Source organism: Lissotriton helveticus, chromosome 2_1, assembly GCF_964261635.1.
Source record: "Lissotriton helveticus chromosome 2_1, aLisHel1.1, whole genome shotgun sequence".
Taxonomy (NCBI): Eukaryota; Metazoa; Chordata; class Amphibia; order Caudata; family Salamandridae; genus Lissotriton; species Lissotriton helveticus.
In genome coordinates, this window is record NC_136059.1 from 245,943,507 (window position 1) to 245,970,188 (window position 26,682).

The 26,682-nt window shown below is 45.9% G+C and overlaps 1 protein-coding gene across 7 annotated transcripts in view; it reads right to left on the reverse strand.

Moving 5' to 3' along the window:
* The window catches only part of FDX2 (ferredoxin 2), a 225,792-nt gene that overhangs the window by 178,841 nt on the left and 20,269 nt on the right, over positions 1-26,682 (reverse strand). For 2 of the 7 annotated variants that reach the window (XM_078674754.1, XM_078674749.1), the window contains exon 1: positions 9,386-9,521. The exons of the other annotated variants lie outside the window; for them this stretch is intronic. The gene's annotated coding sequence lies outside the window, so the exon portion shown is untranslated. Of the gene's footprint in view, positions 1-9,385; positions 9,522-26,682 lie in introns of those variants that run through there. 7 annotated transcript variants of the gene reach the window in all.

Sequence of the window (26,682 nt, forward strand, 5' to 3'; positions counted from 1 at the left end):
CTGGATAGAATAGTAGATCTGGCAGTAAAGAATGAGTATACGGACTCTAATTTTGTGATGTGGGAGACAGCACATTTAAGTTACACATTTCAGTCATTCATCAAAGACTTTTAGAACCGGGTGGAGTTAATTGAACAACGAATAGAATTAATTCTGACATTGGCATTGATTTAGCAGTAGGTGCGGCTATTGTAGGATATTTTGTATGATTCATCGAGTACCACAACATCAAAAGCAGGCTCCTCTAAAGCCACTAGGCATCAGATATGGCTCAGATCCTGGAAGTGGGATGACATCCAGAAGGGTCTTCTGATGAGAATTCTTTTTACAAGAATAATGCTGTCTGGGAGTAGCTGCTTAACAAGTCTGTTGAGGATATGAAGCTTATGGCTCCTTCCCTACCTCTTAGGGGCACATTTTTTGGTAACAAGGAAACCTTTGGCTCAGCATTTTCAGAGAATATTTAACCAGCCCCTTTAGGCAATGGGGTGTGGCCAGGGAGGGTCCTTTCCTCAAAAAAAGCTCCGCTCAAAGGAAAGTGGAAAAGTATGGGAGTGATCAGTATGCAATCAGCGATGGTTTTCAAACATGTTGTTTTCCAACAAACGCAATGAACAAACAAGTTTTACAAGAAGGAATCCAGAAATATCTTCTGAAAAAGGTGATAATTCCTATATATTGGCAGCAAAGACAGAAAATATAACATTCCGTATTTAATATTCAGAATCATGAATATACAAGAATGTGAAAAATTGGGTTACTAGTAAATCGGGGAACCCTCAAAGTTACCGAATTAACCTGAGCGCACACTGTTATGGCGAATATATGATGTCAGACCGCAGACAAACATCCCGCATACCATCATCCCGCAAATATAATACCCCAAGTACTATTAGTCTGCAAAATAAGAGAACGAAAACTTTTAAAACGAATATGCCTTTAGCACACATGCCATTACAACGAAAATGCATGCATGTTAAAGATATACTCGCTGTAAAAGTTCTAAAGGTAAGTAAGAGTACCCTACCCTACCCTACACTACACTCTAATGTAGTACCCCTGCACCACCCACCCTTAACACACAGTCCTTTTCCAACATTTACACTACCCAGCACGACCCCCCAACACTACCATAAAGCACTTTACTTCCCTAAACAAACACTACCTTAATACACAACCCCCACCATGACCCTACACAAACACTACAATACTACCCTAAACCACTACACCCCAGCATGACCCTACACTACACAAACACTACAACACAACCCTAAACCCTAAAACACTACACCCCAGCATGACCCTACACTACACAAACACTACAACACTACCCTAAACCCTAAAACACTACCCCCAGCATGACCCTACACTACGCAAACACTACAACACTACCCTAAACCCTAACACACTACCCCCAGCACGACCCTACACTAAACAACCACCACAACTCTACACAACACTAACACAACACTACACTACACAATCACTAACCCAGCACCACAAAAAAATGAACCCAAACCCACTCACCTCTCTCGTCATCGTGGTTTTCACAACGCAAATGCATTTACCATACATGCCTTTACAACGTAATTCATTGTAAAGGCATGCGTGATAAATGCACATGCGTTTAGAAAAAATGCGGGATGATGGTATGCGAGGTCAATGACCTTGCGGGAAAATGGTATGCGGACTGAAAGTCCGCGGGATAAAAAATGCGGGATAATGGCTGCAAACCGTTATGGCATGTGTGAAGCTTTTCTGCAGTACCAAAACAGTAATAAAGTCAAAAAACAACACAGTAAAAAACCAATCCTGAATGAGAAGAAAAAAAAAAAAGGGTACATTTTAATAAATACAATGACACAAAAGAGGGAACCAAGCAAATGAATTTTTTAAATTTAAGAAAAACAGCACCAAAATTTGTTAAATGCCAACTATGGACAACTGGTTGTGGTAGACTGGGACACAAGAGCAATCTGAGGCCGATCACGATGGAGCGTGGGTCGGATGCAGAAATCTTGGGACTGAGTCTTAAAAATGAATGTAGAAAATCTTCTGCATAGTCAGCTAGATGTTGGATGCTGTCCCAGTGAAGCTGTTGGTTTTTAGCGGGAAAGCTGCAACTGGAAAAAAATCTGAATTTCGTGCCCAGGACAGTCCTTTTGCCATCCTGATACTTTTATCACATTTGCACGGTCAAGATTACTACGTTTTCACTTATTTACTTAATTGGTACTCAGAATACTTAAGCAGAGCAAAGCTGCAGGTTGTTGCCAAAAAGGGTTCCAGGAGGATGGATACCTTCTTCACAAGGTCCTATTACATTGAATTAGCTGCTGTAGAGAAGCGGAGAGTGGGAGAAACCTGAATCTTTAGCCCGGCAGCAAAGCACCTTGGGCGGGTCGCAATGGCAGGTTTGTCCCAGTCCTCTAAAGGGTCGTGTGGTTGAAAAAGCTGCTAAGTCCCAGGTTTCAGAGGTAGTAGGAGAAGTCCAGCCCGACAAAGCCAGGGATCCAGGAACAACAGTTCGGGATCAGGACTCACTAAAGCAGAGGCCAACAGAAAGATAGAAAGTTAATGAGTAATTTTTGCTATGTGAGGTTCTGTCTACAGGAGCAATTGTTCATCTAGTGATGACGGTGTCGAGAAAGACCTGGACTTGGAGTAAAGAATATTACCAGTATTTAACCAGGCCATGCACAAATGACAGCTGATATCGGATTTATGCCAATGGCCAGGGATGGCGACTGAATTGAGTCCACACAGGACGAAAACACCGATTTAAAAGCTCTCACCTTAATCTTGTGATTGAAGATGCCAAGTAAAGATCGTGTCCAATCCAAAATAGCTCCTGTAATTCTAGTCCATTTCTTCAGCTGTTTTAACAGATCGATGTAGTAGATTCAGGCAGCCTGGTCCCTCTCGTCCAAATACAACCATAGATGCACAGATATCTACAATTGCTATGTTAGGACCTCTGAGGGCCTTAATTCTGACTGGCAAGATGCATGATTTTCCTCAATAAACTGAAGATCCCTCGATATGTTCCTCTCCGACAGGGTAAGAGAAGTTCGAAATTGCTCTGTTGTGCATTAGTATTGCTGGCCCATTGTTAGAGAATTAAGTAAGTAGTTTGATTATGGAGAGGTACATGCTGATATTGGCAGAAGAACTATATTTTGGTGGTCTTTTATGACACAGATACAGAAGCAAGAGTTTTAGAGGAGGGATGCCAGCACAATATATTATTATGTCTGGGTGGGTCTCCTGAAGTTTACTGGCTGTAAAGCCATCACTACTGAGAATCAAAACATATGTTGACACCCATCTATAGCCTTAGGTTGTGTTGTGCCAACCTTTATTTCTTCGGTAACTCAGAAAGCATCACGTGCAGCTACTTCCCTGAATTCACAGGAAAATCGTGTGCTTCCTTCTCCCAGCGTGCCATTGCCAGTCATGTTCTAACTCCTACATGTAGATCCCGGGCATCGTGCACTTCAGTCAGTGCAGGTGGCACCTGGCTACATCCCCAAAACAACAAGCTCCTTCCTTTCAAAAACAGTAACAAAATAATTGATGCCGTCCTCGTTTCCTCATGTCTACAAATTAAGTTTAAGACCAAAATAATGACAGTAGAAGAAACAAAGTTAGGAATGAATGAATGGAATATCAATGGTTTGGTCATTGAATGTGTAAAATCGCACAAATATTTAGGAATCACATTTGACGATAGGTTGTCATTTAGGCAGCATTTTAATAATCTTGAAGCTAAGGGAACATCACTATCATTTGCTTTTAGAAAATTGAGAGATAATCTATCATGCCCAAATTACGTTCACCTGTTGAAGGTTATGAAAGCAAAGTTGATTCCATTCTTGGATTATGGCTCCATTATGTTCCGCGGCAAAGACGCAAAAACCCTCGAGGATATTGAAATAAGGACATATAAATCAGTGTTTAGGATTTCTAGATATATTAGCCATGCCAATATAAGACTAGAATTTGGTCTAAAAAGACAAATATTGGCCCGACAATCTACATTTTTAAAAACCTTATTGTCATTGTCTCGTGCTGAAGAGGGTTCCCTTGCAAGTCAATGTTGGCATGAGATGATGAGAAGTGAATAAGTGAGCAGCTGGCAAATATACTTAAATGAGTGTCTAGGTAATTTTGATTGTCCTAACCTAGAAGACTAAATCAGGAGTAAAATGGTTTATAAAAAAATCAATTAACCAATCAGTTAACTTAATGTCAACTATAATAGATAAAGATGAACTTAGGAAAAAAACACTTATGGTCAATTGTAAATTCCTTTGGTAAATTGGCTCCCCAACCATATTTTTGTTTCATTTGAAACATATAATTAAGAATAAATTTATGCTACTACGGTTCGGGAGATATCCGACTAAAGATGGAATACCAAAATGGGACAACAAGTGGCCTTCTAAATTGTGTAGGTTATGTGGTTCTTGTAAGGAAACCTTAGTGCATATAGTAACTTTATGCCCCAAATTGTTAGAAGAGCAGAAAACTATATTAAAGTCTATTTTTAATGAATTGGGGGTAAGATCCTGTAGAAACGCCATCATTTTATGTCTAAATGGAGCCACCACCCGTCTTATTTCCCGACTTGTTAAGTTTATTTTTATAGTTGAAAAGAAATGTTGTAATATTGGCAATTGAAGTGAAGATATTTACGATATGAAAATTATTTATAATGCTGCAATGTATTTCTTGGGTTATGTACGGTCTTTAAACCATAGTCGTTAAGATTTGGTGGCCCAAGTGTACTGTTGCTGTTTGTTATATTGTTATTAAATGTTTTTTTGGGGTAGTGCTGGCATCCTTTAAATTAAAAAAGGTAAAGTCTGCTTAGCGGAAACGTATACCATCTCTGAGGTTTGAATAATTGTATTTTACTACGACTTTTTCTTTTTCGTCCCTGCTTATATTATTATAAAGTACTTTTTAGATGGACGTATGGTATATCGTAAATTAAAGCTGCCAGCACTGAGCATTTAATTCTATTTTATTTTTGCTGCTAAAGCCTTTCAGTACAAATGTACTTTATTGTTAAATGTCGTTCCTAATGCAATTTTACTATGGTTGGCTTTTTTTATGTATCTTTCACTGTGCTAAAGTTTTTTGGTATATTTACATTTTTAGCTGCTAACACAAGGTAGTTTTTGCTGCTAAAAGTTTATTAGCACAATTGCACTCTATTGCTAAAGTTGTTTTAACTATTATTGTATTGAGCGTTTTTAGGTTTCGCCCTGCGAATCGATCGCGAAGCGATCGTCGCAGCAAAACCTATTATGATCGTTTCTGCTTTCAAGGAGTCAAGGGAGACAGGAGACAAGTGATGTGCACGCGCAACCTTCCGAACTGGGATCAGGTCGCGCGCGCTTCCTGTCTCCCATGGCTCCTTGGAAGCAGGCACACACACACACACACACACACACGCACTCACACACACACACATACAGACCCCCCCGCCGCGCATACACACAGTCACACACACACAGAGATCCCCGCCCAACCCCCCCGCCCCCGCGCATACACACACGCACACATAGAGAAACCGCCCCCCCACCGCCGCCGCGCATACACACACGCACACACACACACATAGAGAATCCCCCCTACCCCCCGCAGCCCGCATGCACGCACACATGCATACAGAACCCCCTGGCCCTCCGGCGCTAACACACACATCCCCTACCTCGGCTCGGCGTGTCTTCCGGAGTGTCTTCTCCTCACAGCTAGCGCAGGGACAGCCAACGAGCACGGCGACGGCGTCTCCTGCGCTACAACCGTGGTTTCGGTTTCGCGGCCGAACCTTGTCCTATCTCACCCCATATCTCTCTTTTCTCTCACCAACTCAGCCATGTTTTAGCTTTCCACTGTTATCTATGCCAGGCTCCCCAAGCCGCTGTTTGTTCCCCTCATCACTACTTTATTAGTACACGTTTTTCAGATACATAAGTTAAGTAAAAACTCTTCCCAGTTATTTCAAAAACAGCTTTGGCGGCAACTGGCAGAACGATTGTAAGTTACACAGTGAAAATGGTGGTTAACTAAAAAACAGCAAAAGGCACAAAAATACAGATGAAATGTACTGCAGGGAAGAGTAACCTGATTGGCACTGCCCAGAACGGATATACCCGACCCTCCCTGTGCTGGCTGTCAGTATCAGACAGGCGACTGGGCTGATTTTAAAACGTTACATATTTATACGCAAGCTATAAGACGCACCTAAGACGAGAAGCCTCCCAGGGGTTTCTAACCAAAGTTTTGCGCAGGCTTGTGATTGTCCGAACCTGTACTGAGCGCCCCCTGATGTCTGGACAAAGGTACCCTTCACTGAAGAGCTCCAGTGAGAGCAGAACATGTGCCAGGCGCTGCTTTAATGTATTCAGGCTGAAATGCCTGGTACGGAATCCACTGAAAGCTGTAACTCTGGGTGTGCAGTGCAAACACTCATGTGCCACTTCTCAACGCAGTGCGGATGTCGGCCTGGCGAGCACTTGGTTCACAGACTTTGTCCCCTTTCTAGCACCGTGTGGATCTCGGGCGAGCTGAGCCTGACCTTAGAAAGACTCTTTGAAAAACAGAGATTTGAGGTCGCCTTTTTGCCATGTGCTGTTTTACAGGCGCTCAAGCGTTGGGCGAAGAGTTACCTGGAATTCCTTACCTGTTGTTGGGATAATTTGCTTGAGATAGTTTGGTTGTATATTTATGTATATCGAGGTGTGAATACATTTATGACATATTTCGAGTCAATTGCAACATTAAAAATATGTAGCAATGCACTCTGTGTCTACTCCGTACAGACAATTGAAGACGAGGCGTTAATTACCCCAGTAATGGAGTTTGCTAGGGTAACCATAGCTGCCTTTGAGGAGAGCTAGGGAAAGTTTAATATCTTAGCAACAAGCAGTCTGGGTAGAAGTGCACACTGTCCTTTTGTGTTCTGGGGCGTTGCTCACTGCACATTGTAGACCTTTGTACTTGCCTGCAGTATCAGTGTGCCACAGCGACAAGCCCTGAGTTCGGTTACAACAACACCTTTCCATACAGGTCAGAGTGGGAGGCTCTAGCAGCACTGATGTTTTACAGAACTATGCGGCACTATAAGTGAACTTTTTACTCACTTGTAGTATCTGTGTGTCACAGCGACAAGCCCTGAGATCGGTTACAACGACACATTTCCATACAGGTGAGAGTGGGAGGCTCCAGCGGCACTGGTGTTTTACAGAATTATGCGGCACTATAAGTGAACTTTGTACTCACTTGCAGTATCTGTGTATCACACTGACAAGCCCTGATATTGGTTACAATGACACCTTTCGATGCAGGTCAGGGTGGCTGCCAGTCTGTCCTTTATGTAAGGCAAGGGTTCCCAGCCTGGGGTGCCCACACCCCCGGGGGGGGGGGGCGAGATGACATTTTGGGGGTGTCACAAAGAGGCAAAGTATGTACTGTAAGCATAATAGGAAAGTGAGACTTTTTTAGGGGTGTGAACATTAATCAAACATTTCCTAGGGGTGCGGAGCATAGAAATAGATTGGGAATCCCTAATGTAAGTGGGCCCTCCCTCCGTAGGGTAAGGACACTAGACTCGTAAAGTGATGCCATCCCAATGGGAGGACAACTTCGGGCTGACCTTTCCTGTATCCTTGGTTTATGGTAATTGCTTCTCATACCATGCTGACTGGCTTTGTCGCTGTCTTAGCAAGATGGTGCCACTTAATAACAAGCATTGGCATAGCCAATAGGTCTCGCCATTGGGACCTTATAAGTATTTTAGCCATGTAACAGTTGATGTTGCGGCACCAAGGACATTGTGCAGCATAACTAAATACTTATAAGGTACCAAAAGCGAGACCTATTGGCTATGCCAATGCTTTTTTTTGTTGCAGTTTTATGTAGCACAAACTCGACCCGAAGGAATTAGAGCGTTTTACATGAACACCAGTTGCATGATTGCGCCAACAAAATTTGCATTTTTCTGCGCCCACTGGAGTACATTATTCTGTCCATATTAGTAGAATGGCGTTAATGGGAGCGCTGAGACGCACACTTCGCCAGATAGTCCAGAGTCGCCTCTACAGGGGGCTAATAGATGTGCCATTTATGAGAACATTCACAGTGATAGGGGGCCTGTGTTTGTTGCATGGGTGATTTAGTTTAACAAGCATTTGCAATGCAATTGGTCTCGCATTTGCGAGAGTTTAAGCTATTGGCATTGTAAACAACAATGCCTTTTATTTAGGTTTTAAAAACCAAAACGTAAATAAAAGGCATTGCCATTTGTAATGCCAATCGCTCAAACTCTCCCAACTGCGAAACCTATTGCATTGCAAATGCTTGTTTATCTTTGCAGTTCTCATTGCCTTAAAGTTTCCTTAGAGTAATGTACTGTATACTGTAAACTATAGCTGCTGGCACAATGCACTTTATTTTTGCTTGCTGATCATGTGCAGCCAAATAATTCATGTTAGGACTTAGTTGTAGATTTTGCTGGATATAATGTACACTGTAGCGGCATATTTTTAATTTAATTTTATTATGTATGTGTACTTTGCTGATTGTAATGATTTTAAGTACAAATAAATACTAATTGAATTGAAGTTTAAGCCTGTTTACATTTCCGCGAGTGCCGCGTGATGTTCACTCTGCCTGCAGGAGTGCATTCTGGAAATCGTTTCAACCACAGGGATGTGCAACACACGGTTACTGCAACACGATTGGCAGTCTCGCGTCCTGGTCCAAAGCAGTCCTAGCGTGGTTCTTGTAGACAAGAGATGCTGTACCCAAGCAAAGGTTTGCTCTTTTGCCCACAGGGTCAGGAACGCCGTTTCCTCACAAAGTTGTAAAATTTACTGTACATGATTGAATCCCGCCGTGCAATCATACTGCCTGTGGCAGTGCTTCGCTTCATTTCCCAAAAATAACTAGAATCTTTAATCGCTTTTTTCGCAGATCGTGCCCTTCTATACAACACTTTAGACGCTATGGTTTTTAACAAGCACAGCAACAGGCACACGGTATATACAAATTACCATTTAAAGTTTGCGAGGTTAAACATGATCAATGTGCTATGTTTGGGCCAAGCATGCGATAGATATGGGACAACACACCAGAAAACCATAGCATGCAGCACCACGACAGTACTCGCCAGGCTGCAGCCACTTTGACGTCATTTGCTATCACTTCATAGCAGTCCCTGGATAATCCCTGCAGCATTCAAGGGCGCCAAACCCGGACCTCAAGCCGCACATGGTTTCCACAAGCTTTGTCACTCGTAGGCAGCTTGAGGTCAGTCGGTAACTAACCCCCAGTGTCCAGAGTTCACTAACTCAATCTTACTCTGTGTATTTACCTTTCACTCGCCGCCCAGACACTTCCGGTAGATACCATCCTAACATGGCGACTGTGTACACGGGTGTTCGCGAGCTAGAAATCCCAATATTAGAAGTTTCAGTCCCTGCGTCAGTCACCCAACCATCATCAGCAATAGAAAGAGGACAAGGTTACGAGGCAATGGCTTGGCTTCAGAGTTTCCTGGTTTTTTTTTGCCTTCAAATGTGTCCAAGGGCAGCGCGGGCTCTGATTGGTTCTCATTACTGCTGCACCTATACCTACATTTCCAGCTGGCTCAAGTTTGCAATACAGCTTGTGATTGGCTGCAAGTATATCCATGTAAATAGATGCTCTGGAGGCACCATCAAGCCGCTACGAGACACTGGTACATTTTACAATGAAAAATACCACGCATTTGCAAACCAATCGGTCTTGCATTTGTGAAAGTTGGAGCTTTTGGCATTGCAAATGATATTGCTTACTTATCTTTTTTTGTATGCAAAAACGAAAGTTAAAGCTATTGGCTTTGTAAATGTAAATCTGCTTTACGTATGTGTTGTGGAGTGGTTTTATGTTATATGCAGTGGAATTATGTGGATAGTTTAAAGTACACAGAGGCCTCTTAGCCCCTTCGCAGCGGGCGAATCATGTGTAATGGAATCTCTTTACTGAAGAAAAATTATTAATGTTCAAGTTTAATCACGGCTTCTTGAACATGGCTAAGAAAGCGGAAAAGCAGGGGTAATCCTCCATAAAATATATCAGGAAATCAGGAAGGTAGGGGAATCCTCCAGGAAGTGTATGAGAAGTTAGATGACATGAAGTAAGTTTCAGCAGGGACTGGCACTTAAGGATCAAGGCGACTGGTTGAATGGTCACTGGTGGGGTTCTGAAGTTGGGGTGCCAGTATGCTTGTGAAAAATAATTGAATGAAAACGAAATTCTTTACCTTGTAGTTTCCTGGTCTTGACAGTCCTTATAGTAGTAGGCTGAAGTACGCCCAGATCGTCGCCAAATTGTAGTGCTAGATAATGAATGAAGTGTTCAGTCCGAGTGGTAGGTAATCAGGTTTATTCCAGGTAGTACACTAGATAATGAATGAAGTGTTCAGTCCGAGTGGTAGGTAATCAGGTTTATTCCAGGTAGTACATTAGAAAATGAAAGTAATGAACTCAGTGAAACCCAATGAACCCCACCAGGAGCAGGTTCCTACCCGCTCAGCCTCGGGTCTCAACTCACATCAGGGAGTCAGGGAACATTCTAATGTATCATAAAAATATTAACATTCTACAGGAACAAATCAGAGGCTGTGAAAGATGCAGTGAAGCTACTACAAACAACCCCAAAGGTTCTTCTTCATCAGCAACTACCTACTCTCTGTCCCCTGGATTCCATGTTCCAGAATCCAGTGGAGGTGGCAACCAGCAGTGGATGTTGCTAGAACACAAGATAGATACATGGATAGAAAATATATCTCCCCCCTTTAATACAAATAATAACACACACAAAAAAAACAAGAATCCAGAATATGTCAAGGACATAGCAGGAACAGAATACGAAGTCTAAGTACATAAATAGTCCTTGTGCCAGCTCGGTTTTAACTTGATACAATCCGGCCTTCCGCCCCAAGTTCACTGGGAACAAAAGTACCCAAATCGTCTTTCCCTTTTAACCAGACATCGCGTTCCAAATTATTGTACTTAGTTATCTTCCGCATATTCCACCTCTTGCCATCATTTAACCAGCCATGTTACTAACAACCTACATTACCTCCTAGGGCGTGGACCATTTAGACAAACCCACTCTGATTTCCCACAAAAACAACCTTACCGAATCACCTACCCTTAACTCGAGTGCACAACTCTTTATCCCGTCATTGTGTCTGTGAGTGTACCTTTCTGGATAATGATGTACTCTGCGTGCCAATTCATCCCTACTCACACGTTTGGAACTCAATCTACACATCCATGCCGGTGTCACTTTGTTGCAACCAGACGTCCCTTAAGAAGGATGAATGGAGTTTACTGAGTGGGAGTATGGGGTGTTTTACGGTAACTCCAAATCATCTCCTTCACCACTCTTTTGCAATCCACCCAGTCCGCATCAGCTAACTGCACCCAGTCCGCATCAGCTAGCTGCACACATTCCTTCAACACACGGTTAAATCTTTCAACCATGCCATGCCGTTTTCCCTAGTATTTTAAACAGTAGTGGTACAATGCTTCACACCTGTCTCCTTCAAGTATTTACCAAAATCGTCAGCAAGAAACTGTAGACCGTCGTCAGTCGTGATTCTCTCCCGGTAACCCTCTCGACGAAAAACCTCCTCACAAAAGTCTATTACGTTGGAGGATTTAGTCTCCCTCACAAACGCTACTTCGGTCCATTTATTAAAATAGCATACCTGTTTTCAATACCTCTGGCACTGAATGGCCCACAAATATTCATAGCAAACTTTTGCCAAGGCTTGTCAGGCAAACCAGTAGGTGAAATGGAGGTTTCTTGAGATTTATCACTACACATACATGCTACACTTCCAGTATTGCCAGATGGAAGCGGGAGCTGGAGAAGTGGGCGGTCTGCAAGAGTAGAGTCTTACTTAGGAATGTAAGGCTGGGCCTAGGCTAAGTCGACCGTGCTCGGGCGTGGGAAGCGCTGGGTGAGGAGATGAAACGCAATGACCAAGACTCTGGCGCTTCCAACCCAACGGCGGTCTCTAGACTGGGGAGCCCGTCGAGACAGGGCCCAGAAGGCAACCTAGAACAGGAACCCGGGGAGACAAACCCATAAACATTTCACGGAAGGCAGAGTGAGGCAGAATAAAGGGTTGAAAACCTGATAGCTACAAGATTAATCAAAAAGTAGCAGGAGGAACGACAAATAGCTGTCATGCGATCTCTAACGTGACTGTAGTATGGGGGAGACTGGGGGTAGTTTGGAGGCGTTGGGGGAATATAAACTTGAATGACTGAATCAGATTATACTTGCATGAGCAGATGTGTACACAAGGATGCAGAATGTATAAAGACAATGCAGTACAATATGAATAGATGATCTGTAATGCCCCATTTTGTGAACAAAGGAATGGACAGCGAACTAAAGGAAATAAAATATGTTAAAAAAACATACATGCTACACAATTGCGCACACATCTATCTATGTCATTATCCATGCCAGGCCACCAGAACTCACACCTGGCTCTCCTCTTCATGTCAGACATACCATTGTGTCCTTCATGCAGTAATTCCAATCTGGTGCGTAGAACAACAGGCACGACTAACTTGTCTACTCTCCGGACCACACTACTCTCAACTCATAATTCCGTCCATACCATTTTGTACTCAGACAGTTCCTTTTTAATGAGCGAGCTTTGTCCAGTTCTATCAGATAAACACGCGATTAATTGTTGCAACGGTGCATCCTGCAAAACTGTCTGTTTCCACTCTTCCTCGCTCACAGCACCCTTGCATGACGCATCCACTGTAGCCACCAGCCATTCCTCTTCCTCATCCCTAACATCTTCTTCCACATGTCCTGGTAAGGCCAAACAAGATAAGCAATCAGCATTGATGTTTTTGAGACAGGCACATATTTTTACTGGAAATCGTACTCTTGCAATTGGTACAACCATTTAGCTATCCTGGGCATAGCCTTCCCAGCACCCTTTGTAGTGAAAATGTCAATTAAGGGTCTGTGATCGGTCCTCAACTCGAAATTCATTCCCCATATATAGATGTCTTAAAATAATTGATACCCCACCAACAAGCTAGAGCCTCTTTTTCAATGACGGAGTAAGTAGCTTCTGCCCTCTTGAGCGTTCGTGAAGCTAATGTTACCACCTGATGGAGCTCAGATGTCATCTATAGATTTAGGCATTACAAAATGACAAAAACTGCTTGGAGTTTCAGACACAAACTGCATTTTAAAAGTGGCTCTTTTGGTACATGAAAAGTGAAACAATGAATGAGGCCTGCTCAGATGCTTTCAGTCTTATGAATCACGTAAAGCCATGCTCAATTAATTAATTCATGGTTGTTTAATTGTGTTTAGTTTAGATTTAACCTCACTATAGAATATACGTTTAATTTGGAAAATGTGTTTTGAACTTTCAAAGTAGAATATATTTGTGCTGAATTAACACGCATTTTACAGTGTAGAAAAGCTGAAATACACAGCTCGTGATTTAGTTTGCTTTGGAAGGCTCATTGTCTGGCCTTGAGATAAGAATGTATTGTTGTTTTTTCCTCTCAGTTTCTGTCTGGGTCTTACTTTTTATCAGTAGGCAGTTGTTTAGACATTGTTTTATTCACTTCATAATGTAGAATGAAAAACTGCAAAGCACACATTTTTCTTCTTGATTATTATAATATGTATTCTCTGTTTCCGCATAATTAATACTTTTTTGTTGGAGAACATGTAATTTTTTTCAGGATGTTAGGAGATGAAGTCATTTAGCACAAGACTTGTTATGTTATGTTATGTTAATAACACTTCTATAGCGCACAGCTGCCCCAGCCAAGGGGCGTCCCGGCGCTTGAGACAGAGTACACATACACAACACAGCAGAGCAGAGCAAAGACAGCCTCACACAGAACAAAGAACTAAGATGGATGAGGGAACAAGTACGTTTTTATCGCCCTCCTAAACTTCAAGAGCTCATCAAGTTCGCGAATGTGGGACGGGAGAGAGTTCCACAATTTAGCAGCCAGAACTCGAAAAGATCGGCCTCCCGCCCTGCACAGCCTAAACCGAGGGACCATGACCAAATTTTGGCCAGAGGATCTTAGAGAGCGCATAGGCACATAAGGCACCAGAAGGTTGTCGAGGATCTGAGGAAAGGCCAGCTTAAGAATCTTAAAAGCTAGGCACAAGGTCTTAAAATGGATCCTCTGTGCCATAGGCAGCCAGTGCAGAGAACGGATGGTATTTTCCGCAGAGCAGAACCTTGGTAAGCCTACCAATGCTCTGGCTGCGGCGTTCTGACCACGTTGCATCCTGGCGATTTCGGCCTGGTTGGCCCCCAACAGGAGCGAACTGGCGTAATCGAGCCGAGATAGTATGGATGCCTGTATAACCAGCTGCCTGGTAGAGGCATCAAAGAACCTAAAAATAGGTCTTCAATGTGTTACAAGAAGTGGCCTGTTTGATGACGTGTCTAGTCAGCCGATGGGGTGTCTATGTGTTCTGAAACTCGTTCTGAAACTCAGATTGGACAAACTTCAGTGGGAGACACAGAGAGGCAGACAGAGATGAACAGCGCGAAGAGATAGAATCAGCTGAGAGAACGAGGGCAGATTTAGATGCTAACACCCTACATGTTATGCTTTGACTAACTGGATTTGAAAAGACGTATTTGTCCTATGCATTTATTTCTCTTTATGGTAGATTTTTGCTAATTATTAATTATTGATTTAGCTTTGCAAAACTCACTCTTGCATTGTATTTCTTAAAACTCTTTAAGAGTTCTGACTGACATGTATGCCTCATTATCCATTAGAAATAGGGATTTCTTCCTTTATGGAGTGCTTTCTATGCAATCTATAATATGTTCTGTATTCATTCTATTTTGTCCTATTTTTCAAATTGATATTTGACTAACAAATAAAGAGTCAGAGAAATTTAAATTTGATTAGAAAATAAAACCTTTTAAAACTACTAACAACTCTCATTATTGCCTTAAATATTTATTTGCATTTGATTTCTTCATGTTTATGCAAAGTCTTATGGTGATAACACGGTGGCAAAGGTCCATCCCCTTAAGCAGAAGACAAGAGGTAATGATGTTTTGCATTGAGAAATTACAGTGAAATTTCCGCTCCATCAGTTTGGTAGCAGAGTTACAGTTAACACCATCACCAAAAGGAGCAGAGTTTAGGTTAATACCTAAATAGCGCTACAAGATAATTACCCAAGTTAGATAAATGTCCAGATTTTCAAAAAGTCCTGATTACTGATTCCAATGGCCAGAACTTGAAGACTGGCAAAGTGGTACTGGGAGGTAATGCGAGAAGGCGATTGCTGAAGTGGTGAGAGTATCAATAGGGTTGTGAATTGTTGTTAATGTACTACAAGGTATTATTAGTAGTGTTTAAAAAAATAGGAAGGTTTTGACAGATCATGAAATTTTGCTTATTAGACTGTTTTATTGATTAAATTGGTAATTTATAGGACAGGATTTGATTTTGGTTACTAATATGAAATGTTACCGTCTTTGTTTTATGTAGTCTGGAAGCACGAGTATGGAGTTGCCTTAGATCCCGAGATGTTTATTTATGGTAGTCATAGTGTGGAGAAAAATCACACTGGAATTTTTTTGTCTGTTGTTGTAATATTGAACAGCAAAAGGCTGTTGATGTTATTTTAGGGACTTATTCTGTTATAAGGAGAGTGTATGAAATAGTGGAAAGTCCTCTTCTGAAACTCTGGCCTTATCCACAGAGGAGAACCAAGACCTCTTTTCTAAGAGTCCTCTTCCGAAACTTTGGCCTTATCCCCAGGGGAGTACCAAGACCTCTTTTCACTTGTTTGGGAGTAGAGTGACGCTGGTTGTTATTTTCCTGGAAGTAAAAGGAATCTTTTGGAGTAATTGAAATATCTCTTTGTTAGTGGAGCAGACAAAGGCAGAGTTTTGTGTTGTTTCTAATAAGAATTTATTTAGAAAACCTTTGTAGTACATTGCAGTATTATTTTGTGAAGCCAGGGTCAGTAGCAGGAGTTAAACTGAATGAAATTGTAACTGATAGCATTGAAGAGAATAAAATTGCATTTAACTATTGCAGAAATTAAACTGTTCAAAGGTTTTAAGAAACTGTTGGGAGGTAAAGTGAAACATTCAATTTTAATTGGTGATGCTCCTGAAGGAACAACTGTGCATTTTACGCCTACCAATTTGGGACAAAATTCATGTATGTGGGTTCACCAATAGTGCAAGATGAATACAAAAAGAGGGTCATTTGAGATTTCCAAAAGATGCTACTTTTGAATTGCAAATTAAATGAAGTGTTATGTGAAATAAAGACACCATCTAGAGTTACACAGTTTGAAGCTTTAAGCATTTGGGGAAAAACAGCAAGAGACAAAGCAAGATAGGATAAAAAGGAAAAAGATTAGATACAGGAGAAGGGAACTAATAATGACAAAAAGCTTCAAATAAATAGTGATGTAGGGGATGAAATATTGGATGCATTAATAACTCAGTGTGTACCGCCTTATGTGGTCCCACAAAAATACTGATAATAATGTACTGCTTCTGTTGAACCAAGAGAAGTACAGATTGAGAGAACTGTGCAGACATTTCAGATTGACCCACTACCTGTTGATTCAGCACTGACAGTGATATCTCCAGGTGTTACTGCTTCAATTGTCTCTGCAGAGGCGCAGACAGTGCCTAGACAAATTGTGACTGTCCTAATCAATATGGTTCCTACTCAAAAAGTTCAAAGAGTTGCAGAAGAAGTAATTATGTCAGAGGTTATTTCAGAATCTCAGAATTCACAGATTATTGAACAGAAACGACCCCAGACAGTCCAAGCATTGAAAGATGGGGGGAAAATGGACTTTACAACACCAACAGTCCAGGATAAAACGAATATATTTGGAGATGGGATTTTTCAAACCCGCTTTAAGGAAGCAGCAGTGACTAAAAAGATAGAGAGTATAGGGGAACAAATTAACCCATACCCTGAAAAAGAGAGGCAGCTTAATGTTTCAAATTAAACATTTGAACATGAAGAAATATTGGGGACTGTTTAAATCATGAAAATGGGAACCAGTGTCAGGAAAAATAATTAATTTCCCTGTGTAAGGAAACTACAAGTGCGCATGATAGAATTACTTTTTTGGCTCAAAAATATGAAATTGGGGGCGTGGCTTCGCGGGCGAAGATGGTGGACGCAGCCTGCTAGAGCTCCCACCAGCCCGAACCTAATCCGACGATTTATCCTGGCCCCCGGACCCGCATTCTAGCCCACACTTGCTGTTGAGGTGGCGATCGGGTGCCCTCCGGTGCTGAGATCTGGGCTCCCGGACCCTCGGCGGCGGAGATAGCAGCGGCAGCGATCCGAGGCCTAGTCCTGGCGTGGGCAGCCGGGGCCTCGATTTTGGTGACCCCCGGCCGGGATCTCCCGGAGTTGGCTGGCTGTCGCGGCAGTGGGGCCCGCGCCCTAGGGTCTTGGCCGGTAGCGGAGTGGAGAGTGGGAGCGTGGCCGTGCCCTACAACAAAGGCGTGGCTGTAGGCGCTGCGGGAGCGCTGAAGTGAGACTGCGGCCTGCGCTGGGCTTCAGAAGCCGGGGCCTCGAGTTTGGAGGTCCCCGGCTGCCTGTGGTGGTGCGTGACGGAAGCCTGGGAGGAGAAGCGGCAGGACAGACGGTGCTGTGGCCCCCGGGGCGAGATCCTGCTCGGTCTTTAAGACCTGGAGCTGTCATGCTTGCCTGGACTCCTGGCCGGTGGACCCCTTGCGATCTCCCTGGAGGTGGTGCCCGTAAGCTGTGGTGGCGGAGGCGAGGTGAACACAGTAAGTGTCTCCAGGGCCCCATGTGAGTGGACGAGAGGCGGAGAAGCTGAGGCCCGCAGCTGGCGTACCGGTGGACCACCCCGGAGCGTTGAGTGGTGGTGTAGGGTACCCCCGACGGCCTGAGGCGTGTGGCTGGCAGCGGATGGGTCTCGACCGGAGCCACATGAGCGGGGAGGCCTAGCCGGATCGGAACCACGCACTACTCCTGGACACTCGACCGGAGCTACGCAGAGGCCTGCGGTGTCCCTGGGCATTGGTGGAGGACCACGTGGCGGACCGGTGCACCTTGGGGCGGTAGAACTCATAGGGAGAAGTGACCCTGGTTGATTCTGGTGGCGCAGTAGGTTCGACCGGAGGAGCCTGGCGGGCTGGCTGCGGGGAGCTGCCCCCCTATACAATTCCGACATGACCAGGGGCGGAGGGGGAAGTGGGTCCACCAAACAGGGGCCCATTGATAAATTCACCGGACCAAGTGGGGGACCCGGGGCGTCTGGAGGTAGCCAGGGCGCAGGACCAGATAACGCAGCGCTTATGGCGGCAATCACTCAATCCAGAGACATGCTGGACGCCAAAATAGGAGCTGATGTAACCTTGCTGCGACAAGATCTTCGTAACGCAGTAACTCGCATCACGGAGGCTGAATCAAGAATCTCGGGCGTGGAATGCGATGTGGGGACATTAAAGCAGAAGGTGGCTGCGATGGAAAAAATTCAAAAAGGTCTTGCGCTCCGGGTGGAGGATGCAGAAGGGCGGGCACGCAGAAATAACCTTCGCTTTGTATGCTTTCCGGAGGGCTGCGAGAAAGGGACCATGGAACGATTCTTAACTCAATGGCTTGAGAGCTGGCTCCCCCCGGATGTCCTGTCACGGTGTTTTGTGATAGAGCGTACCCACAGAGCCCTAACCCCGAGCCGCCCGCTGGGGAGCGACCCCGGCCGGTGATTGCTAGGATTCTGAACTTCCACGACAGAGACACTATCCTACGGGAAGCGAGGGCTAAGGACTCACTCACATTCGAGAACCAAAAGATCATGATTTTTCCAGAGTATACTAAATTGGTACAACAACAACGCCACTCCTTCATCGCTGCCAAGGCAAAACTGCGCAGCCTGAAGCTACAGTATTCCTTGCTTTATCCGGCCCGCCTTCGTGTGGTCTTTCAGTCACGGACCCATTTCTTTGACACCCCGGAAGAGGTCTTTAGGTGGACAGATGAGACGGTCAGGGTCCGGCCGCATGCCCAGCCGGGCCTGAGTCCTAGCCAGTCAAGAGGTTCGTCACAGGTGCGGGGCGACCCCGCGGTCCGGAGTAAGCGGCACAGGAAATCTAGATCGCGGAAGCGTTCCTCCTCTCGCAGGGGACCGCGAGATGGGACACCTGCCGATTCCGATCACTCCGGAAAAGAACATTGAAAAGACTTTGGGGTGTGACATTATCTGCTGGCGTCATTGGCCCCTGCTGGGGGTGATCGGACGGCGGCGCTCTGCCGCCCAGACAGCTGGACATTGAGCGTCTGACGACTGTCCGCTTTGCAGGTTATAGCTGTGCTTTACCGGGCTGACGATTGAATACTGAATGTATGGCCGCCGCTCGCTTTGTATTCATATGATAGTGTGTGGTGGCGGGGTGGGGTTCGGGGTGCAGTAATGTAGGGGCTGCCTGAATCCTCCGCGAGTGGGGGTTGGCCCTCGGGGGGGGGGGGGGTTCTTTGGTTGGCGTGGGTAGTTGGGATCCATTGGCATGGTTGGCCTTGGGCGCTCTGTTTTGGGCCCGAGGTTGCCCATGCCGCGACAGATACCTCAGAGTTCTATGAGGTATAGGGGTGGGGGGCAGGGAAAAGGGGACGGGGAGTTGAGGGGAATGTTTTGGGGGGGTGTGGGTGGGGGGGCCAGGGGTGGTTGGTGGGGTCTGCCCGTGATTTCTAATGCCTTGCTACTGACTGTGCTGTGCACGTGGGCCTCTATGTTCTGTCCCGTTCGACTATGGCTGATGCACCAATTCCGGGGCTCCCCAGAGAGTCCATGCGCGTACTGAGTTGGAATGTCAGGGGGATGCTTGACAAAATCAAGAGGGGGGCGATCTTGCGATGGGGGGGAAGAGGGAGGCTGCTGATGTTTTACTGCTACAAGAGACGCACATGATGCGAACGAAAGTGCTTAGCCTGCAGAGATTTGGCTACCAACAGGTCTTTCATGCTGGGTTTTCTAGGGGTTCCAGAGGGGTTGCCATTTTGGTCCATCGCAGGTTGGCCTACATTCATGAGCGACGGTGGATTGACCCGCAGGGCCGATACGTTTTTATCAAAGGAATGGTGAGTACTGAATCAGTGGTGTTTGGGAGTATATATGCCCCTCCCCCATTACAGTGATCCCTGGCGGAGAGGCTGTTTGCGGTGTGGGCGGACATCCCGGAGTCCCTGGCTGTGCTGGGAGGTGATTGGAATGATGTAATGGATGTGCGTATGGACCGCCGGAGACTGCAGGGGACGCTGACAGCCGCTGCCCCTACCCGGCTGAATACGATGGTGGAAGGATTGGGCTGGGTGGATGTTTGGCGACACATGCATGCTAAAGTACGAGAGTATACATATGTTTCTGCTGTGCATGGCTCCTTTTCGCGGCTGGATTATGTTTTTGTGCCCAGTGCGTTTCTGAATAGAGTGCAGGAGGCGGGGATCTTGCCTAGAGGATTGTCTGACCACTCCCCGGTGGCCGTCAGGGTCGAATTGCATAAGAAACGACAACCGTTCCGGTGGAGGATGTCCTCGTGGCACCTTCAGCAGGCTGACTACGTCCAGCAGATGTGGGGTGCGATTGCCCATTATTGGCAGGAAAATCTGGTAGAGAACATAGATGCGGTGGTGGTCTGGGAAGCCATGAAGCCCACTTTGAGGGGAATTGACATAGCATGGTGGCCCGTCGCCGACGTCGAGAGGCCATTGTTGCGGCTGCGGCGCAGGTAGAAATTCTAGAACAGCAGTGCCAGAGAGGGGGAGATGATGTGGCGGTGCGGTTGCTCCTGCAGGCACAGCAGTCCTATGCGTCTGTGCTAATTGATGAGGCTCGACAGGCATGGCTGGCCGCGCGGAGTAGAGTCTACCAGTGGGGAGATAAGTCCTGTACTATGCTCCATAGGCTATGTCAACATACCCTGCAACCAATTACACTACCGGGTCTCACGGATGGGGATGGCGTAGCTATAACAGACCCAGCCGAACTAGCGGCGAGTTTTGCCCGTTATTATATGGAGCAATATGCACCGCAGGATTGTCTTCCGGCAGATGCGATCGAGAAATTCATTGCTGACCTGCCCCCGAGGGCAGTCTCCGCTGAGACGAGAACAGCGCTAGACCTCCCTCTAACGGCGGAGGAGCTGGGAGACGCGTTGGGGCAGCTCAACACAGGGAAGGCACCCGGGCCGAGCGGCTTTCCGTGTGAATTCTATAAGAAATTCCAACTCCAATTGGGGTCCCACTACAGGACCGCGCTGGAGGCGGCGCGGGAACAGGGTAGACTGCCAGCTGACTGGCGACACGCCGAGGTTCTGGGTTTCCAGAAGCCGGGTAGACCCCCAGACAGACATGACTCATATCGCCCCATATCCCTGCTCAATATCGAGGCTAAACTGCTGGCTACGGCGTTGGCGAACCGCCTTCTCCCATACGTGGCTGATCTGGTCCACCCGGACCAAGCTGGCTTCATGCCACATAGGGCGACGCGGCACAACATCAGACGGGCGCAGGCGGCGGTCGACGCCATGGGGGCCACTGGGGAGCGGGCAGCTCTATTGTTAGCAGATATTGATAGAGCCTTTGATTCTGTCAGTTGGACATATCTATTCGCGCTCCTGCCTTATCTTAATCTGGGCCCGGTGTTTATTTCATACATCAAACTGCTATATACTGATATCACGGCGTCCGTGCGTGTCTCCGGGGCGGTCTCCGAGGGGTTTCCAATCGGTCGAGGGACCCGACAGGGATGCCCGCTATCCCCGTATCTCTTTGCACTGGCCATGGAGCCCCTGGCCTCTTGGGTACGTATCGACACGCAGCTAAGGGGCTTCGTGTGGGGTGGGGGACTAACCGACAGGATCGCACTTTATGCGGACGATGTCCTCTTCTTCCTTACGGATTTAAATAGATCGGGCCCCGAGTCTTGGAAATCATGCGCATATTTGGCGAGGTGTCGGGCCTTTGTCTTAACCCGCGTAAGTCCACCCTATGGGTGCTGGGTGACGGGGCAGGTGCGGGCTCCTGGGCGTCGGCTTTGCAGGTGGCGGCCGGCGGCCGGGGGATTGAAGTACCTGGGAGTGTTCCTGTCCGAGTCTGCAGAAATTACATGGTACCAGTGTGGGAGAGGGTCCAGACGGACGTCAAAACATGGTCCCGGATGACTCTTACCATATTTGGTAGGTCTGCGATCTTTAAAATGGTCGCACTTCTGCGACTTTTATACCAGCTGCAGAATTACCCACACCAGACCGCACCTCAGTGGTTTCGGCAGGTCAATTCTGTTCTAGGCAGCTTCTTGTGGGCTGGAGGTGCCGCCAGGGTGGCGCTGCGGACATGCTTCCTGTCCACGTATTGTGGTGGTCTGGCCATGTCGGACCTACTGTCCTATTATCAGGCCTCCCATCTGCTAGTACTAAACGAATGGTGGTACGGGGGTAGAGGAGACCCGGCATATGTCCTTGAGCGCTCGCTGATGGGTGACAACACGCTGCACATGATCCTGTACTCGGCCAGGCTGCGGAGGAGGTTGCCATGTGCCACTCAAGTGGTCTTTGTGATTTGGCGACAAGTGCTGCGTCGCATGGGCTGGTGGGGTAGATTAACAGCAGAGACCCCGTTGTGGAAGAACGGGCGGCTCCCCGCACTGGCCTCGCTAGCGGGGTTTGGCGGATGGGATTCTATCGGGATTTCTTCGCTGGGACATGTTCTGACCGGGGTGACTCGCAAGTCATTCCAGGAGCTTAGGACCGAGTTCCATATGCCCAAGACCCAATTCTTCAAGTACCTGCAGTTTCGTCACGCGCTCGCGCCTAGCATAGCTGACTTGGAGTCGCTACCGGAATTCAGCCCAGTGGAAGCGAAAGTTTTCATGGGAGACCTCGGAGATAAGAAGGTATCCCGAATCTACCAAACGCTAGTCACTCACTGCTCCTCTTCCTTACTTCCATTAAAGGATACCTGGGAGAAGGACGTTGGACCCCTAGACGAGGATGATTGGAGGGAGGCCTTGGAGTCCCCGCGGGGGACTGCTATTGCGGTGCGACTCCGGTTAATCCAATTCAAATATTTACACAGGGCTTACTACACCCGGGAGCGGCTGTGGAAGGCGGGCCTGATTGTGTCCCCGGAGTGCCTGCGCTGTGGAGCTGAGAGGGGCACGCTGCTGCATACGGTATGGTCTTGTGTTGGCCTGAATCGGTTCTGGAATGGTGTTTGGAGCTGTCTGTCGGAGGTACTGGGATGGGATCTCCCCCGCACCCCTCGTTTGGGACTTCTCCATGTATTGGAGGGCGTGGGAGGGAATATCTACAAGCGTCATCTTTTGTTATTAGGGCTAGTTGTTGCCAAATGGGACCTGGCACGAGCATGGAAGGGTGAGCGAGCTCCCCCACTGTGTGCATGGAAGGCTGGACTGGACTACTTCATGGGGCTGGAGCGCCCGGTGTTTGAGACCAGAGGGTGCCCCCGAAAACATTACAAAATATGGAAAAGGTGGGCAGACTATAGGGTTTTGACTCTGGAGCCTCCAGCAGAACCGGAAGATGGGCTACATGTGGATGAGGACCTTCAGGCCTAGGGAGGCGCATAATGCCTGGCAAAATACAACCAAGTAATGAAGGCTTATTGCGATCACGTGCACCGGGTTAGGGAGGGATAAGGGGTGGGTAGAGGGGCTGATGGGTGGCTGGGGGAGGTGGGGGGGAAACTGTTCTTTTATTGATTAGGTTTGTAATAATACTGAGACATGTCATGCTACTTGGCAGTGATCTCCTGACTGTGGAGAGCTGTATATATGCTTTTACCTGATCAATCAATAACATTTGTTGTGAAAAAAAAAATATATGAAATTGATGTTTCAGGAAGTTTTCTATTTCAGAAAAGGCTCAGGATACATACGGATGATGAAGCAAATGTGTTCTTCAGAAATGCAATACTCATTGCAGAAATGATGAAATATATTTTCAAATGTAATGGGTTTGAGAAATTAGGAGACAAGTGGGCAAAGAAACATTAGAGAAAAAGAAACCACCAGACCTAGCAAGGAAACTTGATAAGAAAAAGAAACCACCAGACTTTGTTGAGGAAAATAATAAACAGGATGAGGGAGAAGCTTTTGCTTAATCATTGAGAGAAATGGTGGGAGAAGTGCATGTTCATGTGCCACCGAACAAAAGTGAACTTACAGCATTTCTGAACACATTCCCAAAATAGAGAGACAAACCTATGCTGTGGTACCCACAAGTTGATAGATTTGTTGACATTTTAAAGGAGTTGTGTATTAACTTGAAAATGTTCTTTGACACTGCCATGCAAACTGATTCGTGGTTTGAATATAAAGTTGTTGTGCAAGGGCTAGATGAGGAGACAAGGAAAAATGTTTGCATGAATTCACCATCATTTTCTGTTGTCATGGAGAAAAAGGAAGCAGTGATTACTTTTCTGAAGGGCATAGGGCCAGCAAAATATGTTAATTGGGTACAGATTAAAAAGAACCACACAAGAGCTAAAATATTTGGTTCATGGGTTTTGTGAAAGTGTGTGTCTAGTATTTCCGCAACACAGTGAAATTGAATTGAATTGAAAGAGTATTTATATAGCGCCAGACTACCCGGAGGCCTCGTAGCGCTTCAGAACCAAGAGTGTCAATTCAGTGTGGACACTAGTTGAAGAGATGTGTCTTCAGATGTTTGCGGAAGACAGTCTCTCTCAAAGACTGGGGAAGGGCGTTCCACAATTTAGCCGCTAAGTGTGAAAAGGAGCGGCCCCCCCATCTTGCTTTCTTTATCTTTATGGTGGAGGCTAAAAATTGGTTACTGGATCGAAGCGGTCTATATGGTAAATAGAGTGGCATTAATGGGTGGAGAATTTTAGGGCCTGTTTTCCAAATGGCTTTATAGGCTATGCACAGCGTTTTAAATTGAATTCTGGCATTCATTGGCAGCCAATGTAGCTGACGCAGAGCTCGTTTGGTCGATTGTCTCCTAGGGACTTGAAGGAGTAGTCTGGCTGCACTGTTTTGTACCACCTGTAATTTGTTGATGGTGGACAGAGGAGCTCCCAGGTATAGTGAGTTCCCATAATCCAGCCGGGAAAGAATTAAGGCCTGAATCATAATTCTTCGTGCTACAAAAGGGAGAAGAGGGAGAATTTTTCGTATCATCCTTAACAGGCTGTAACTTGTTGATGATAGTATTGTGGCCTGGTGATTAAAGTTCAATTTGTCATCAAGCCACACTCCCAAACTCTTTATATGCGGTTTGGGTAGTGGAGCTAGACCCAAACATGTGGGCCATGAGGGCATGGTGGAAGCAGGGGCGGCATTGCCCAACAACATGATTTCAGTTTATTTGTCCGTTAAGACGGAGGCAGGAGTCCTTCATTCATCCGGCTACTGCTTCAAGGCAGGGTGTCAACCTATCAGACGAACCCGCATCTTGGCCCAGCGATACCACCAGTTGGGTATCGTCTGCGTAGCGGACTATCTTAATGCTGAATGGATGTACCACAGCTGCCAACGGCTTCATGTAAATATTAAATAGTTTTGGGCTCAATGCCGAACCCTGTGGAACCCCACATTCCAGCAACTGAATAGATGAAACTATATCTCCCTCGAAGACTTGGAAATGGCGATCACTAAGGAAGGAGGCGATCCAATTCAGTGCAGCGCCCGACACCCCGCTCATTCTGAGGCGGTTGGTCAAGATGGAATGTTTGACAGTGTCGAACGCTGCACTGAGGTCCAACAGGATGATTGCTGCCCTTCCTCCTTCGTCTACCAATTTCCTTGCCTCTTCTGTTACTAGCAACAGTGCGGTCTCCGTGCCATGGTTAGGTCGAAACCCAGTCTGGGTGTCATCCAACAGACTGTTCGATTCGAGATGATTGGTGAGAATGTTGTTTACATGTTTCTCCACCAATTTACTGAGCCATGGCAGGAGAGAAATTGGCCGATAATTGGATAGAATGGAGGGGTCCAGACTAGGCTTTTTGATTAATGCTTTCACCATTGCACACTTCCATGATGGGGGGACTATACCGGTCGATAAGGAGAGATTTAATATGTCCAGTATGATAGTTTGGACAGAATTAATTATTGCTTTTAGCTGTTTGGGCGGTGCAGCATCTGGCGGAGAACCTGAGACTACTTTACCAATGATTGTATCAAGTGTCTCTGGCGTCAGAGGGTCCAGATGGTCTAAGATGGGCACTCCGGTTGAATTAGTAAGATGCTGACTATCTGTATCATTTTGATTGGAGGGAAAGGTGTTATATATCATCTCTATTTTTTCTTTAAAGAACGCTGCAAGTTTGTTACAGCGTTCCAGGGCTCCTTCTTTGGCAGGGGGTGTTTGTGGCGGATTAATCAGAGTTTTCGCTATTCGAAAGATCTCTTTGGGAGAGTTAGCGGCAGTGGTTATTTTTTCCTCATAAAATTTAGCCTGTGTTTCTTTTATCTCCTTTTTGTAGCTCTTAATTGCTCGTCTATATGTATCTTTTGTGTCTTTCGAGGGAGAAGCTCTCCAGGTTCTTTCAAGTCTACGGCAAGTTTGTTTTAACAATCTTAGTTGAGAAC